General features: G+C 35.5%; 1 protein-coding gene and 1 pseudogene across 1 annotated transcript in view; both read right to left on the bottom strand.

The window, feature by feature from the left end:
- NEGR1 (neuronal growth regulator 1) overlaps positions 1-15,630 on the bottom strand; it is a 973,420-nt gene that overhangs the window by 916,762 nt on the left and 41,028 nt on the right. The window lies entirely within an intron of this gene.
- Positions 6,116-7,982, bottom strand: LOC110146702 (baculoviral IAP repeat-containing protein 2 pseudogene; annotated as a pseudogene).

Here is a 15,630-nt window from a genome sequence, read left to right as displayed (position 1 = left end):
AAAGATCCAACCAGTCAATACCAAAGGAAATTAGTCCTGAATATTCACTGGAAGAACTGATACTGAAGCTGAAACTCCAATACTTTGGGCACCTGACGTGAAGAACTGACTCTCTGAGAAGACCTGGAAAAGACCCTGATGCTGGGAAAGACCTAAGGTGGGAGGAGAAGGGGGCAACAGAGGATAAAATGTGGGACTGCATCACCAACTTGATAGACAGGAGTTTGAACAAGCTCCAGGAGTTGGTGATGGACAGGGAACCCAAGTGTGCTGTAGTCCATGGAGTCACAAAGAGTTGGACATGACTCAGCTGATCTTGGTTAGTAATTTTTATTTATTTAAACCTGGTCATTTCATGTCATTACTTATTGTATGCCATAGAGAAGAAAATCAATTCTTGGGCAGGGCAATTACTTTTCCCAATAATTAGGATCAAATTTAACCCAAATTAACTTCCAGTTTTGACTTAAAATGATTGATACTTGTTGATTTTGAAAGAGCATATGTTTTTGAGGATTTACAGAACTATATTAAGGTGAGCTTATAGGAAGGAATTGACTTAGGAAGGAAAATACATTTTAGAATAAAAAGGAAGACAAATTTTAGGGAAAAAATACTTATGGCTTAAACGTATTATAGTCAAAGTAGCCACAAATATTGTCAGAGTGGAAGTCAAAGGAGAGCAAATCTTCAAAATATCTAATGGCTTAATCAGGATCTAAACTTTTATGGAAGTGGGTATTTATGTTATGTATCCTTAAAATATACTACAAATTATGAATTTTTTAAATTATTCAAAAGGCAACTATTTTTAGAAGCAGAAAATTGTAGACATAGCTCAAATGTCATTTTACTATCATAGGTCTTTTTAAAAATAAGAACATCAGGAATAAATGACTATAAAAATGACAGATCAAGCAAAAACCTAAGTATCAAAAAGTTACATATGACACATATGCCCTGTTTGTGTTCAAAATCAATACTTCACAGAAGACATATACCCATTAATGTCGTCAAGGCACAGACTGTAGTGAATATTTAGAAAATAATGATCTTCTCAATGGCAAATGTTATAACCTTCAATTCCTAATTATCTAGAGAAAGTTTACATTTGACTCCTTATATAAATTCATACATTCAGAAATTCTCAAGATCGATTGACCTTTGGTCATAACTAGCTATATTTATTAGTTATATACAACTATTAAAAATAATTATGTTCACAATATATTCTTTAAATATTTATTTCTTGGTAAAATAATGGTATTCCTATTCATAATGGCTTTTGAAATTAAAAAAAGGAAGTGCTTCAGAAACTAAATGACTTTTTTCATGTATATTTACTTTTATATTTCTGAGCTCTATATTTATAACAAAACAAAGTATTGTTTCTGTTACACTTATATAACTTTAAAAATGGTACAAATAACTGTAAGGGCTTAATTATTACACTAATTTAACAGGAAAATTGCCTATCCATTCCATTTTCAAAGAACAGCTACCAAATGGATCTCCTTCAGAGAAAAATAGGACCTGCATGCCTACGAAGCATTTGATTACAGCACACTATAGTTAAATCACAAATTTAAGAATAATCATGACCTAAATGAGAAGACAATATTGAAAACAGTCTGGATTTGGAATCAGAGCTGGGATAGGCACTGCTGTGTTTGATGGTTTTCAAACCTTGGACAAGTGAATTAATTTTCTTAGAGCTTAGTTTCCATCTCTAAAATGAGAATGATAAAAGCTTACCCCATGGAAAAAAGTGGGAGAGTGAGAAGCAATGTTATAAAACACAGTGTCTAATAAATAATAAACACTTAATAAGTGGTAGAGGAAGTTGTTTAAATTGAATCATCTGACTGTTATTCCCAGAGTTCTCTATGGGTGAAAAGTGCTTGCTAGGAAAATACCTCCAAAACAGACAGATTGAGCCAAAAGGTAATGTCCATTCTGATGATGAAGCCATGAAGGAAAATTTGGGGAGAGACTGCTTTGCATGAAATAAGAAGAATCATTTTGCTACCAAGAGGGAAGGATCAGGAAAACCAGGATTGGTATTACAAAGCTGGAGACTATAGGAAAATAGGCATTGACACTGTCTTGCAGTGATGAGGCTTAAAAAGAAAAATTTACAATACTGAGACTGTGAATGTTTATATTATATTTGTAGTGTTTGGCTTTGCTTAGATCCTTCCTTTACCATAACAAACCTTTTGCTTAAATAGGGTTTTACCTTGTGGAAATCAAGTAAGAGACACTGGTTGATGTGGTATGGATAAGTGATTGCATATTTGTAAACAAGCATGAGTGAGCTTTAAAAAAATCACTGTGAATTCACAAACTACTGGAAAAGGTTTGATTTCCTAGGATGTGTACCCATAGTTTTAGCCAGTGATAATCAGAGCACGAGTAAGAGTCCAGACAATGGAGCCACACTTTCTGACTTAAGAATACTGCCCTCTCCTAAAGATGTCCTCTTCATTATGGGGACTGTAATGCAAAAGTAGGAAGTCAAGAAACACCTGGAGTAACAGGCACATTTGGCCTTGGAGTACAGAATGAGGCAGAGCAAAGGCTAATAGAGTTTTGCCAAGAGAACACACTGGTCATAGCAAACACCCTCTTCCAACAACACAAGAGAAGACTTTACACATAACATCACCAGATCGTCAATATTGATATCAGATTGATTATATTCCTTGCAGCCAAAGATGGAGAAGCTCTATACAGTCAGCAATAACAAGACTGGGAGCTGACTGTGGTTCAGACCATGAACTCCTTATTGCCAAATTCAGACTTAAATTGAAGAAAGTAGGGAAAACTACTAGACCAGTTAGGTATGACCTAAATCAAATCCCTTATGATTATACAGTGGAAGTGAGAAATAGACTCAAGAGATTAAATCTGATAGACAAAGTGCCTGAAAACCTATGGACAGAGGCTCGTGACATTGTACAGGAGGCAGGGATCAAGACCATCCCCAAGAAAAGGAAATGCATAAAGGCAAAATGATTGTCTGAGGAATACTTACAAATAGCAGTGAAAAGAAGAAAAGCTCAAGGCAAAGGAGAAAAGGAAAGATATGCCATTTGAATGCAGAGCTCCAAAGAATAGCAAGCAGAGATAAGAAAGAGTTCCTCTTCCTCAGTGATCAATGCAGAGAAACAGAGGAAAACAATAGAATGGGAAAGACTAGAGATCTCTTCAAGAAAACTAGAGATATCAAGGGAACATTTCATGCAAACATGGGCACAATAAAGGACAGAAATGGTATGGACCTAACCAAAGCAGAAGATATTAAGAAGTGGCAAGAATACACAGAAGAAATGTACAAAAAAGATCTTCATGATCCAGATAATCATGATGGTATAGTCACTCACCTAGAGCCAGACATCTTGGAATGTGAAGTCAAGTGGGCCTTAGGAAACATCACTATGAGCAAAGCTAGTGGATGTGATGGAATTCCAGTTGAAATAATTCATATCCTAAAAGATGATGCTGTGAAAGTGCTGCACTCAATATGCCAGAAAATTTGGAAAACTCAGCAGTGGTCACAGGACTGGAAAAAAGTTAGTTTTCATTCCAATGCCAAAGAATGCTCAAACTACCACACAATTGCACTCATCTCACACATTACACTAGTAAAGTAATGCTCAAAATTCTCCAAGCCAGGCTTCAACAGTAGGTGAACTGTGAACTTCCAGATGTTCAAGCTGGATTTAGAAAAGGCAGAGCAACCAGAGATCAAATTGCCAACATCCTCTGGATCATCAAAAAAGCAAGAGAGTTCCAGAAAAACATCAACTTCTGCTTTATTGACTATGCCAAAGACTTTGACTATGTGGATCATAACAAACCGAGGAAAATTCTTCAAGAGATGGGAATACCAGACCACCTGACCTGCCTCCTGAGAAATCTGTATGCAGGTCAGGAAGCAATAGCTAGAACTGGACATGGAACAGACTGGTTTCAAATCCAGAAAGGAGTACATCAAGGCTATATAACACCACCCTGCTTATTTAACTTATATGCAGAGTACATCATGAGAAATGCTGTGCTGGATAAAGCAAAAGCTGGAATGAAGATTGCCGGGAAAAATAACAATAATGTCAGATATGCAGATGCTACCACCCTTATGGCAGAAAGGTAAGAAGAACTAAAGAGTCTCTTGATGAAAGTGAAAGAGGAGAGTGAAAAAGTTGGCTTAAAACTCAACATTCAGAAAACTATGATCTTGGCATCTGGTCCCATCACTTGATGGCAAATAAATAGGGAAACAGTGGAAACAGTGACCGACTTTATTTTTGGGGCTCCAAAATAACTGCAGGTGGTGACAGCAGCCATGAAATTTAAAGATCTTGCTCCTTGAAAGAAAAGTATAACCAACCTAGACAGCATATTAAAAAGCAGAGACATTACTTTGCCAACAAGGCTTACCTAGTCAAAGTTATGTTTTTTCCAGTAGTCATGTATGCATGTGAGTGTTGGACTATAAAGAAAACTGACTGCCAAAGAATTAGTGCTTTTGAACTGTGGTGTTGGAGAAGACTCTTGCAAGTCGCTTGGACAGCAAGTAGGTCAAACCAGTCCATCCTAAAGGAAATCAGTCATGAATATTTGGATATTCTTTGGAAGGACTGATACTGATGTTGAAACTCCAATATGTTAGCCACCTGATGCGAAGAACTGACTGATTGGAAAAGACCCTGATGCTGGAAAAGACTGAAGGCAGGGGGAAAACGGGACAACAGAGGGTGAGATTGATGGATGGCATCACCGACTCAATGACCATGAGTTTCGGTAAACTCCAGGAGTTGGTGATGGACAGGTAGTTCCGGCATGTTGCAGTTCGTGGGGTCATAAAGAGTCATGCATGACTGAGCGACTGAACTGAACTGCACTACTGTTATGTCCTTGGGCAAATTACTTACTTTCTTTATTGTAATTATAACAGTATCCACTGACAATTTTGTAGGCATTATATGAGTTAATACAAGCAATGCTTTTAGAACAATGCCTGGCATATACAAAGAATTTTAAATATAGCTTACTGCTATTATTGGGAAAACTGTAGCCAACCTTCTATCAGTAGCTATAGTTGTGAGTTACATAAAAATCTTAAATGTCCTGAAAAAGAAGTGTTGAGACACCTATGACCAAAGGTGATCAGAGACTTGAACAGTAAAGTTCCCATGTCTTTATTCAGCTGTATTTCTTTGAGAGAAATGAAACCCAAAATTCTAATGCTGTGGCATTTCAATAAATTTTGCTTCTCACAATTTAGGTTATTAAAGTAGAGGTCATAACTAGGGGGACAGAAGATAGAATAAGGGAATTACTACCAAAATTCACACTGCTGAATATACAGCTGTCACTATATGGTTTAAATGTCTATTCAAAAAAAAAAAATTCAAAGAAGGATCTGAATAGTATTCATTTTTAATTTATCCTATTCCACCTCTCTCTTCTCCAAGAATAAACCTTGAGGCTTACATTTCCATATGTGTAGTTCATTAAATCACCAATTTTAATTTTTTTAAAACATTACCAAAATAGCCTTCCCAATTTCACTAGTAGAAAAGCCGATAATTTGTTTTATTTTAATTGATGCAGTCTTTTTAAAGACCTTTTATTAAAATGTTTCTCACAAACTGGGGAGAAACTTTTATACCAGTAAGATAAAAATCCTTACAACAAAACTGAAAAAAAAAAAAAAAGGGAATGTAACTTTGATAAATTCCAAAGTTCTGGTTTCCAATTCTTTTCAAGTATACTCTAAAGTAGTGCTCAATGCTTTCAGAAAGAATACCAGATCCAGTCATTCCTAAAATGATACATAACAGCATTAACACTGCTCCTTTAACTTCTATGTGCACATATGTACACTAACATAGCTCAAACATAAATCTTACTTTTCACATAAACAGAGATTAAGATTAAATATTATATATGACACCATTTTTTTTGAAACAAGATAACTAGTACCAAAGAAAGCAGAAAACACAAGTTAGTAATTAAAGAATCAGTAATCCCTTTTTTAACTTCAAACAGCTTCAAACAATATTTTAAAGATTTTTATATAGAAGTTAACACATAGCCTATTTTTCTTTTATGAGAGAAATGTACAAACAGTACCCTTATTATACCCCTGCAAATAGGGCATTTCCTTAGAGAAGGGGCACATTCCCAGCATACTACCAGATGACCACAAGGAATGAATACAATAGAAACTTCTTTGCCCATACACACTTTACATGTTCTTTCTTCTTACAGCCTTCTCAAGTGTTCTTCCAGTGACAGACCTGAAACATCTGTTGGAATATACTTCATATTCTTTTCCACAAAAAAGTTCTTATGTAATGTAGGGTCAATTTCTTTAAGACAGTTTTTGAAGATGTTGAAGGCACATCTTCAAAATGGTATCAATCAGTTCTCTTTCTTGTAAAGGTATCTGTGTTTTTTGCTTAATGATATCATGTTCCTGTTTATTAATTACATTGGCTTTTAAAAGCTTATCCAGGAATAGGAAGCATACACATCAACCATTGAGAGAGCCATTCTATTTCTCCGAAGTAATGGCAAATCATCTGATGCTGTTTCTTCAGTTTGTCTTTCATTTTGTCTTTGTTGGTCTCTTCCTCTTTTTCTTCTTCTCTTTTTTTCATCTTCAGCAATAAGTGCTGACACAGTATCATTAACTGTTTTGTAACTTTCTCCAGTTGTTAGGATTTTACTCTGAACTGTCCGCTTTACCAGTCTTTTACTAAAGCCTATTTCCAAGGCAGTTTTAACCACAGTTATATTCACCATGACTACATCATCTGAAGAACATTCTCCAGGTCCAAAACAAACAATTGGTGGATCAGCATTTTCATCTCCAGGAGTAGTTGAAGTTGACAACAGCTGTTCAAGAAGATAAGGATATCTAGCTTGAATCTCATCAGCAAACTCCTGCCCTTTAGTGCGTATCAAGAACTCACACCTTGGAAACCACTTGGAGTGTTCTACCCATGGGTTATCTCCAGATTCCCAACATCTTAAGCCACCATCACAACAAAAGTACTTGACATCATCATTGCAACCTACATAATAGAAACCAGCTTTTGAAAGCTGCTCAGGCTGAACTGGTACAGTAGATGGCCAGCTCATAAATGTTCTCAGTCAAGCTGCATGTGTCTGCATGCTCAAATTTGAAATGCTGAACCTCCGCATTTCCAGAGAATTTCCAAAAATGGACAGTTGGGGGAAAGTCTCCAGTGCTCTAGCATAGCATCATTCTTTGGTTCCCAGCTATTTAGCATCTTACCACAGGCAAAGCAGGCTACCCTATCTCCAGGTCCTATGTAATAAAGCCAGCTCTTGCTAATTCTGATGGTGACATAGAGGTTAATGGCCACATTTGGTTAAATAAGAAATCTCACTCCTCATTATTCATGGCATAACTGTAGGAGTTAGTCCTCAATGGGGAAAAGTCTTCAACTGCTCTAGAAGTAATAGAGTTTGGTGAAAGGTTGGAATAAGAACCACTGAATGAGCTACTATGTTCCAAAGTGGATGGTAATGAATGAGTAAAACTGTTTCTCATTGAAGAAGAAGCATTTTTAGAAGTGGATTCCAGATTAGTAACAGAAACTAGATTTTTAATAAACCTACTGCTAGGATACAGTTGTTTATGCTTCTCAATAGGATTGTCTCCTTGTTTCCAGTTATCCAGCATCAGGCCACAACAGAAGCATTTGACCTTGTTATTCACACCAGTGTAATAAAAACATTTCTGAGACTCCTTTCTGAGACAGGAACACCAGTGGGGAAAGCTGAATATGTAGACATTTGGTAGAGTTCACATGAATATCATAAGTCACTTTTTGTTTGTTGCCAATTGTCCAATTTGACAAGATTGTGCTATTTTCCATCACACTATAAATTTTTCGATATGAGTGATCCGGGACAAATCTTTGGAAGGTAGTTTTGTACATGAGTAATTTTACATTTGACAGCTAAAATCCTTTACATGAAATTTTTCTTCTGCCCACAGAATTTTGACATGAATAATATCATTCATACTACAGCGGGCTTCCCTGGCTCAAATAGTAAAGATCTGCAGCAATGTGGGAGACCCGAGTTTGACCCCTGGGTCGGGAAATCCCCCTGGAGAAGGGAATGCTGACTCACTCCAGCATTATTCTTGGAGAATTCCATGGACAGGGGAGCCTGGTGAGCTACAGTCCATGGGGTCACAGAGAGTTGGACATGACTGAGCGACTAACACACATACACCTGCTATAGTAATGCTTAAGCAGGATGATCCTGGAATCTATAGTATTAACTCTTATTGATATTTTTACAGTTAGATAATTACACAGAGATGTGAACATATGTCAATCAACATGTTAATTGTAAATGCTACTTTAGTTATCAAGAATCAACTCTATTACCTAATATCTTTAAATAGGTCAGAATTATATAAATTTCATATTTTTCCAAAATAAATGCTCCAAATTTCCACAAAGGTACCACTTATCAATTGAGAATTTTTCATCTTTATTACAAAAGCAATGCTCAAGTCTGAAACAAGTAAAATTAGAGTATGGAATATACACTTAAACTGTTAACTCCTTTAGTTTATATTCATGTTAATCAATATATCATTTTATTCAGCTTTTTTTTTTCAGTTGATTTTTAAAGAGACCTAATGATCACAGTTTTTAATGTATTCTAAAATGCCTGTAAATGAAAATTCGTATAGAGAATTAGCTTCTGATTTCAAAAACATTTTCCCAAATAAGAAAATCTGCTCCAAAATGTAATGCAAATTACCTTTCTAAATTCCACATTTTTCTAAGACATTCTGCTTTTATCAAAAAGCAGATTTTGTACAATGAATTGTACATTGTGTAATTTTTTCTAGTCATTCCCTTTAAGAAGTTAGTAAAATGAATAATCAATTCACATGATCTTTACACAATTGCTCAGTACATTAGAATATATAGTATAGATAATCACTAGTTCAGTGGGAGTTCTTTGATTGCAGAGGACTTAACTGTTTAAGCAACCACACTGAACAGGATACATTGCAGATTTCATTGCTGGAAATATCACACGAATCATTTGATACCACACGAATCAAACTAATTCTAGCAAAGCAAGCAGTCCAAAGTTCAAATTAAAAGTTAAAATCTGCTCTTTAAGAATAGAATTACTTATATCCCTTGCAAATTCTCTTTAGCTTAATGATACATCTGATTTCAAAAATTACCTATAACTAATACCTAACTTTCAAAAACTTATAGTGCTGATTGGTACAAATAACACTCATGAAACTATCTGTATAACTTTGTTTCTAAAAACTGATATATTTGCTGATATAAGGTAATCCCAGTTACGTTTCAAATGTATTTCACAAGTCCTCTAATATAGAAATCAATCATGGTGTTCTTCATTACAAACAAAAATATAGACTTGTTGAATTAATATAAACAAAGAAAAAATGGCCTTTAGCTAGTCCTTGAATTTCAGATTTCTTTCTAAAATATTTCCCTTAGCTAGTCACTCTCCATCATTTTGTCTTACGAATCCAAAGAAGTGAATTGGCCTTATTCATTATTACTCTAATTTGTCAAAGTTAATTTGAATTCTAATCTCATGGTATCCAAGATTCCATCAACTGTGTCCAACTTCCTGTTGTCCGAAACTTAATAATCAGTCTCTTGTTTTAGTCTTCCAAGTATTATGAAATAATACTGATCCTGGAACTACATTCTGTCATTTAAAATTCAATATAACTTTGTGCTGAACATTAGGTTGTTAGTAAGTATACCACATTAAACTATTTTAATAAGATGTTCACTTTGCTAACAATCATTAGTATTTCTAAAAGTTTTTTTGTTGTAATCTCTAATGGTCATAGTATGGGGCTTCCCTGATAGCTCAGTTGGTAAAGAATCTGCCTGCAATGCGGGAGACCTGGGTTTGATCCCTGGGATGGGAAGGTCCCTCTGGAGAAGGGAAAGGCTAGTCACTCCAGTATTCTGGCCTGGAGAATTCCATGGACTGTATTATAGCCCATAGGGTCACAGAGTTGGATATGACTAAGTGACTTTCACTTTCACTAATGGTCATGGTATAATTCCAAAGGTGACCAAGAGGGTTTATATCAGAGATACAAACTCTATCCAGAATAACAAAGTGAGTTTATGATTAACAAATGCATGAAACTTGTTGCCTAGAGAAGCAACCAAGGAGAACAGAACAAAGAGCTAGACTATCACTGTATTTATACCAATTACATATCTGTTCCTTAAACAAACTTTTGAAGACTGCCCTGCCAGCAATTCCCATAGCTTCTTTTCACATTTCCCTTTCTATCTTTCTTTCCTTTTGTGAAATGATTTTTCTTTCCCTTTAATATCTACTAAAATATTGACTCCACTGTAAATTCTTTTTGATCAAGAGAAAAAGTTATGATTCAACATTGCTTGGATGTGAGTCCCTGCTGTACTATTTAAGATCTGCAACAAGTAAATAACCTAATTTTGCTTCTCGTCCCTCTCCTTTAGCATGAGGATAATCGTAGTACCTATCTCAGGATTGTTTGGAAGATTACATGAGCTACCATAGGAAAAGAACTTACAAATATAGCAAGCACTACTTGAGTGTTTGCAATTATTATTCTGTTTACAATATTGATGTTATGTGAGAGCTTGTTCACCTTGACAGAATTTATCATGTTTCTTCCAAATTACTTATCTATTTCAGAATATACAACATTGTAAGAACTTTTGTTTTTAATTTGTGTGGTTTCCATGTACTATGAACAACCAGAGATCAGGAGTCAGGTCACATGAATCATATGATCTTCTGGACATAGATGGTTGTTAATTAACTTTTAGGAAGAATGGGAACTAAAAGGAAAGAAGGAATAAATAAAGTAGAGCTTTGTAAAGGAAGTAAGGTCTTGGTCTTGTTTTATAGCATAAGTTTGGTAAAGTCCTCATATGATTCACTAATACACAGACTCCCTCAAACAGAGTCAGAAGGAATCTAGTAATTAACACTGGTTTGTAAACTGCCTGCATCTGGATCATATGGAAGATGGGCATTTTAAAAACTACAAACAAGACATGCTCACAAGATCTCTTAGAGTGGCCTTAGAGTTTACATTTTAACAAGTTTCAAGGTAATTCCAATGCACAGTCAGGCACATAAACCATGTCCATGGTGGTGATGGTAGTTTAGTCACTATGTCATGTCCGACTTTGGCGACCCCATGGACCGTAGCCCGCCAGGCTCCTCTGTCCATGGGATTTCCCAGACAAAAGTACTGGAGTGGGCAGCCATTTCCTTTTCTGGGGGATCTTGCTGACCCAGGGATTGAACCCATGTCTCCTGCATTTGTGCCAACAGACACCAGGGAAGCCTGAGCCATGTCTATGCTACATTTTAATCCACTCAAGTAAGGATAGTTGGCTTCCTTTGAGAAAAGGTGACACAGAAAAGTCTCTTTAGAGAGCTATGTTACCAACTGTTACCATGATCCTAATTGTGTTATAGCCTGGCCTTGAAAAACAATGTCCATAAATGCATGTGCTGAGATAGACTTTTAAGTAATACTTTTTCCCCTTAAAGTAACAGAAAATAATTTCAATTGTGTTTTTTTGTGGTTGTTGTTATTGTTGCTTTAACTTTTATCATTTTTTTTGGTATATATGAAAGGATAAGTAATATACAGTCCATTCTGTGGAGCTGGACAGGACAGAAGCAAGGAGAAAGGAGATAACTAAACACTATAGACTATTATTCATCCTTATATACCTATGAATAGCATCCTGTTACCACACAAGTATGAAGTTATCTAATCTCCTCAGAGTCTATTTTTTGTACCCTCTAAGAAAACAACAGATGGACATGAGGCATCTGAAAGGCAGGAAGATCAAAGTGAACTAAAAGGTGTGCACAGTAATGTCTTGAAAAATAGCCAGCTGGCTATACAGCCAGCTTCTCATTTCTCAATCCAGATAGTTACAAAGTAAAGATATCTTTGTCACACGTTGGTTTTAACCAAATTTTAATAAGCATTTATAATCTGACTACAAACAGAATAATGTAGGCAATTCTGAGGTATAGACAAATGTAATGTAACTTCCATCCTTAAGGAATTAAAAATCTAAAAAGAGATACTGACACATACTTGAGTATATATCAAGATGCAGTCCCTGTTAAAAGTAAAATATAAAAATTGAGATAGTTTTCAGGAGGGAATAGCAATCTGTTATGGCAGCTTTGAGCAGGAAAATTTTTACAAAGGAAACTGTGTTTCTTTCTGGCCTAGAAAGAAGTCTGGCCTCAGACTTCCCTGGCAGTCCAGAGGTTAAGAGGTCATACTTCTACTGCAAGTTTCGATCCCTGGTCAGGGAACTAAGATTCTGCATGCCTCTCAGTGCAGCCTGAAAAGAGAGAGAGAGAGAGAGAGAGAGAGAGAGAGGATGCATTGAATATGAAGAGAATAAAGGATAGAAGGAGAAAGGTATCACTATAGATTTCAGCAGAAAACTGAGCTAAAGCACAGAAATGGGAACATGTAGCCATTTGGGGGATATATCAACATATACTGTGGTAGAATGTTGAGTGTCTGTGAAGGCTGGTATGTCTTTGAAGACACAATGGGAGGGTAGCAAGGAGATAGAAAAATACGATCAGATTTGTAAGAGTATTTTTTAAAACTTATGAAGTATTAACCATGAATAAAATAGAACTATTTTTTATTTTTAGGAAGAAGGAACAAAAAAGCAGTGAGACCTGAAGGTGAGAAGTGTGGTACTTTGCATAGCAAAGAGAATTACGTTTTGATAATAGAAAATAAAAAAATAATGAGAGAGGTGAATAAGGTTGAGTTCTGACAAGTCCCCTATTAACTTCATTGATAAGATGAAGCCACTGTAGGTTCTGTGCACAAAGTAACATGATTGATTATGTGTTGAGACAACTAAGAACTGGTAATAATCTTAAGCAAAACATATTTATGAAGGTTAATCTTTTAAAGTGACATTATGGAGATCTAAAAAACCAAATGTGAAGACTTTGAACTAAACACAATTTTAAAATACCTATGCTAATATCTAGTCCAAAATTCAAAAGGATCAATGATTGGTTATCCTTTGTGTATTCAGTCATACACGTAATTGTATTTTATCATTTCAATATTAATCCTGATTATGGAATACTTCTCTCTGAGAAGGTGCTGTCTATGCTATATCAGGAATGAGAGTGCAAAAGGGTATTAACAAGTTTATCTTTGGGTTCTCTTTCCACTGAGATCCTCGGAAGTCTGAACAAGTCACTTTCAGTTTTCCTGGGCATTTTCTAATACAATAAGATTCATTTTTCTAATATTTCAGAATACAATTTTAGTTTGCATGTGCAAAATAATCTACAGAGCTTTCTGTTATGAAGAAAGAGCTATTAAGACTCAAGTGAACTATGTTCTATGCAGTTAAGGATTCTAACCCAGGGTTAAATTATACTGTTCTAGTTTCAGTTTGATCAGGAGAGTAAAAAAATGCTTTCTATACTATGCTAATTTTCCTAATAAACATTCCTGGTTTTAATTAGAAAATGCAAAATTTCAACATTTGATATTCATATTTTCTTTATTATTTAATGTATCATCTTACATAAATTTTTCTAGTGTTTTCACAAATTATGAAGGTTAAAATTGGGGATGATCATAACAACATACAGATTCATCTGAGTCCTATGCCACACTAGTAACGGATGTATTTTTGAATAAAAGGACCACTGGTATCATGCTTGTGTGCTGTCATGTCTGCCTCTGTGACTCCATGGACTCTAGGCCACCAGGCTGCTCTGTCCATGGAATTTTCCAGGCAAGAATAATTAAGTGGGTTACCATTTCCTACTCCAATAAAAGACATACAGGATTGTTTTTAAAAAGTCATAACACACACTTAATTTTTCACAGATAAGACTCACATATGAAAACCAAAGTAAATTTCAGAGTTGTAAAAACTATTTAAAATAAGTGTGATTTTTATAGTTTGCTATGGGAGTCAAGCTTCCTCTAAATACTGAGCTGCTCTATTACATGTGATGAATTGTTTACAGGTGCAGTGATCTGATGAGGACTCTTAAACCAGAGAATTTAAAATCAGTATCAATTAGATATAAATCAGAATAAAACTGCTGATTTGTATATATTAAGAATATTATAAAATGAAAGGCATTGTTACTCAGTTTCCAATTATTAAAAGTGTGAAAGACAACTGTCTATAACTTTCTTATGCTAAACCCTTTCTTTCCAGAGAATTTTATTAGGGAAACTGAGTGGTGTAGAGAAATTTGTAAGACCTAGAGATGTATGTTCTCCTTTTGGTTTTGCTATACATTAGCCACATGGACTTAGGCAAGTTATATATCAATAATACGTATGTGTAGTGAAGTCAATAACTTCCTCATGTGGTGTTGCTCTAAGCAATAAAGGAGATAATTTAGTAAAGTTCCAGTACACAGCAGGCACTCAATAACTGTTCTCCTTACTTCCTTCTCTCCACCTTGAAGACTGTGTTGCATTTTTTTGTTTCCTACCTAAAATCAGTTATTTGTTATTTAAATATCTACAAATCTGTTGTTCAGGTGCTAAATTGTGCCTGACTCTTTGTGACCCCATGGACTGCAGCACGCCAGGCCTCACTGTCGCTCACGATCTCTCTGAGTTTGCCCAAGTTCTGTCCATTGAGTTGGTGATGCCATCCAACCATCTCATCCTCTACTGCCTCTTCTCCTTTTGCCTTCCATCCTTCCCAGTACCAGGGTCTTTTCTAATGAATTGGCTGTTTACATCAGGTGGACAAAGTATTATACAAATCTACAGCTGGTTAATTTCCATCAGGTACTCTGACAAAGGTCAAATCATTAGCTTTACTATGTAACCCATTCAGTAAGGTCTCTATAGGGAATACCTCATAACTTCTTCCTTCCTTCATCATACAGCATCCAGTTCTTTGGTACTGTGGTAAATGTTAACAGTACTAAGAAGGATAGCATATGGTTCCTGCCCTTAAGAATCTCAGCTTCTAGTAGGAGAGACAGACATGCAAACAATTAAAATACACTTAAATAAATGATCATTAAAATGCATGCAAAGTTTAAACCATCTTTTAATTTTACAGTGTACTCTTTAAACCATGCAAAATATCCATATCTAATTGATTCAGTAAATATTTGCTTATTACCTGCTATGTGCTAGGCGGATGGAATTTTTAAAAAATAGTCTCTATAAGGACACAACATTCGGGGACCACAATGAAAGTCGAGCTATATGTGACTCAGGAATGTCAGTATGGTGTTCCTGAGACACTGGTGTCACCTTCCACTTGTCACTAGAGATGCAGCAATGTGACTTAGGATAAAGACTTCTGCATTTAATCGGGAATAATGATTCATGGGCTTCAGTGTTTCTTCCTTCATACAGGCTTCAAAAATAGCCTCATTTTGTTACAAGTCAGTAAGGTACTTGTCTTCCCCAAACTTACACAAAATGCAAAGAGTGAATAAGAGAAATATAAAGTACTGAAATTGGATAGGATAAAACCTTTGAAGCAGACGCAC

Source organism: Odocoileus virginianus, chromosome 5 (assembly GCF_023699985.2).
Source record: "Odocoileus virginianus isolate 20LAN1187 ecotype Illinois chromosome 5, Ovbor_1.2, whole genome shotgun sequence".
Classification (NCBI taxonomy): Eukaryota; Metazoa; Chordata; class Mammalia; order Artiodactyla; family Cervidae; genus Odocoileus; species Odocoileus virginianus.
Note: the sequence above shows the minus strand (reverse complement) of the source record. Positions and strands in the feature narration are given on the sequence as shown.